This window comes from Trachinotus anak, unplaced genomic scaffold, assembly GCF_046630095.1.
Source record: "Trachinotus anak isolate AG129_WGS33_773 ecotype Australia unplaced genomic scaffold, CSIRO_AGI_Tana_v1 ptg000024l, whole genome shotgun sequence".
NCBI lineage: Eukaryota > Metazoa > Chordata > Actinopteri > Carangiformes > Carangidae > Trachinotus > Trachinotus anak.
In genome coordinates this window covers 7,023,377-7,026,858 of record NW_027273875.1, presented here as the reverse complement: position 1 = coordinate 7,026,858, position 3,482 = coordinate 7,023,377, and positions in this window count along the sequence as shown.

Below are 3,482 nucleotides of genomic sequence, written 5' to 3'. Positions count from 1 at the left end.
GTCTTGACTTAAAGGTTGTTTTTTTTTCTGATCTACAAAGTCAAACACATTTTAGTCTTGTTTGTCTCATCACAGCAACAGTACTCTCTCCTATTCACTGATAAATCCATAATTCAGGTTTTTGCTGTCAGTCAGAGAGGAGTGGTGTGAGCATGTGTGCATATTGTTCTGTATGTTTACAATGCTAATAGTCAATGTGTGCAACCAAATTAGTCATGTAAATAGATAAAAGATGTATGTGTTAAAAATAGTATTCTGTTCATGTGGCGATCACTACTCAACCATCTTCGTCACCATGGGAACAGGAGCTCTGTCTCTCACATTATCAGCAGCAGCCAAACATGTCAAACAAAAGCTGAACCGTTAACTTGGCTAAATGTTGAATTATAAGACAATGATGAATAATCATGTTGAAATATGATGTGTCAGGCTGTTTTGTCTCCGTCAAGCTTTGTATGTATTGGCCAGCTAAGTCAAATTATGACAGTTATAAGCTGTTTGTGGAGCCCGATACCTACCCAGTCCAGTTTTTATGAATTGATAAAATATGGTATGTTGATCACTAAAACATATTAGTACAAAAATGTTGCAAAATATAACTGAACTGCATTATATCTTAATTTTGGCACCTGCCCCCCACCATCTGTAACACTAACACCCCCACCGCCCCCACTCCTGTAGTTAGCATCACAAATACTCAATACTACATACTCTACTACAGTTTTTACTGCATCTATTGTATGTCATGTTCAGTTCAGATGGTAAGAAATCTTAGTTTGGAACAAAACCCATGAATTCATTAATGACCGCTGAAATCCATTAATGTGGGGATAAATCATTATACGATACAATCCAGAATTAATTATATCAAATATGCAGCATCTTGATGTAGATTTATTGCAGCACTTCCTTTCTGGACCATGACTGCGCATTATATTGATGTGCTGGCTGCAGAAAGCCTCCTCTTCTCTCTGCTATAACATGGCACTGGATCTGGATCTGACTGACTGCTGGAGTTTGAACACATCTCCTCCGCTCTGGCGGCCCCTGCTGCAGGACTCCAGTATGGACAAACCAATGCTGTTTCTAGCAACACATACAAAGACACACATTTACCTTTATGAATGTCCTGCCATCTGCCGGCTGTGTCCTGTAATTTGGCATTTCTCCATAAGCAGTGTCAAATCTTGTTAAGGAGTTGAAGGGGTGCTTTACAAAAATAAACCTCCTTGACTCCACTGAAATTAGCTCTGGGATTCTGCCAAAAAATGAAGCGAGATAAACAGGAAATAGAAAATGCTATTATCAGTCACTATCTCATACTGTAAATTTACTATAAAAAGACTGTAAATGTTTAACACAGGCACAAGACATGTCTGTCTTTAATGGCAACTGTTTTTTGTCATGTAAGGTCATTAGCCTGTTTTTTAAGAATTCACTGTCTTTCAAATATAAGCAGCAAAATGTCATTTTTCTGTTGTGGTACTTTTCCAGGGAAGTGAGACTACATGTTGACTCACGTCACAGTCTGATCAGACTCAGATTTAACAAGATATTGTCCATCTTATTTGGTCATGGCATTGTCTGGTTTCAAAAACAGACACAGTGATTTATTTATGTAGAATGAAATGTTAATGTGGCTATGTGCTGAATATGTAGTTACTGTTAGATTCAAGCCAATAGTAGAAAAACAGCTTGAGTAAACGTGTTTTATAGAAACACCTAATTTAAGAATGCATATTTGTAATAACTGAGGCTCAGTAAAGTTCAGTCTCATCAATATTTGTGTTTAATTCTCTTCAGTTGCATTGTCGGATCAGACTTTTTTTCTCACCTGCTATTTATTTTGTGCCAGAGAATGTACCCGTATTCATCCTTCACCTCTCATTCCCTGGATCTGTGTCAGATTTCACATCTTGACAACATTAAGGGTTCAAGTTCATCGCCTTCTGGCTCTGAGAGAAATTGTTTCATGTTCACAAATATTGTCTGGACTGTCTGCAGCCTTACAGGACAGTTATTTTCACATATAGTCTAATCATGTTATCTATCAGCGTGGGACAGATCTGTGCTGGAGTACGAGCAGAAAGCTGTCAGCTGTTGCTTTTTTAACAACACAATGAAAAGTGTAAATCTCTGCTAATAGCTCCAGAGGCTTTACTGTTCGACCAGCACTGGACAGGGTGTACAACACTGTAACTGTGCAATTTATGAAGCCTTAACACTGTGGTTCAAAATTTAGTTTATCCTCAGGGTGGAACTGGAAGAAGGGATATGAGTTCATTAAAAGCATCATCATACTTAGCTAAATTTATCTCAGTGTGCTTCATCAGTTTATGAAATATTTTGTGTATGAGTACATTTTTGGCTTTGAAATTTGGCTTGAGAATGGAGCTGAATGAAAACCAAAATTGTAAAGGTTCATCCTCAAGGGGGCATGAATTTACATTTACTCAGTAAATGTCATAAAAATCTGCCCATTTCATTTTAATGTCTCTTGTGGATTTTTTTGGGTGATGGTGATGTGAGATAAACGGTCAGGAGGTCAACAAAAGGATTCATCCTCTGGGGACTGTGAGAATCCACACACAAAAATCTGGCCAGCAGTTGATGAGATATTTTTTTTGGACAAAACTGAAGCACAAGAGACCAACTGACTGACACTGCTATCCTCAGACCAGTTTTCATTTCATGTCATTATTCACAATAACACTTACTTAAATACTCTTCCAGTCCCTCTTAAAGGACCAGTACTTAGGATTCAAAGCTGTCAAGTAGTGAGGTTGCAGATTGCAACCAACTGAATATCCCGCCCCTCACTTTTTGTGAACTCACAGTAGCCCTCAGGTAATGTAAGAAACGCAAAAGGCCCTCTCTGGAGCCAGTGTTTTGTTTGTCTGTTCTGGGCTACTGTAGAACCACGGCAGAACAACATGGTAGGCTCCATGGAAGAGAAACTGCTCCCTATGTAGATATGAAGGACATATTCAACGAATAAACGAAAACACAACAATTCCTAGTTTTAGGAATAAGGAATTCACGAATTAGGATTATACAGTAATGAAATCATAATTATGAATAATATATTCAATTTCTGCCAATAGATCCACCTAAATTCTACACACCCGTCCTTTAAGAGAGAAAGCTCAATAACTGCTACCAAATTTAGCCAGTTAGCTCCTGTTAGCTAGAGCCACAACAGTGTAAACATTATCCTGAGTGAAATGGTGAGCAGGTAGTGTACAGTGGGTTTTTAGTACTTTTTCGCTGAAAGCTGAAGCCAAAAACAACTCAAAGAGAGCTGTAGAGAGCTGTAGGAGTGAACCAGAACAGTAAAGTTAGAGGCTGGATGGCTGAGCAGAGCTGCAGATCTGGGTGATAATTCTCTGTAGGTTCATCACTACGATTTAATCACTGTGACATTGTTTTCACATTTTCATTTATAAAAAATATTGATTTAATGTGAAATGTGCTTTAATTCA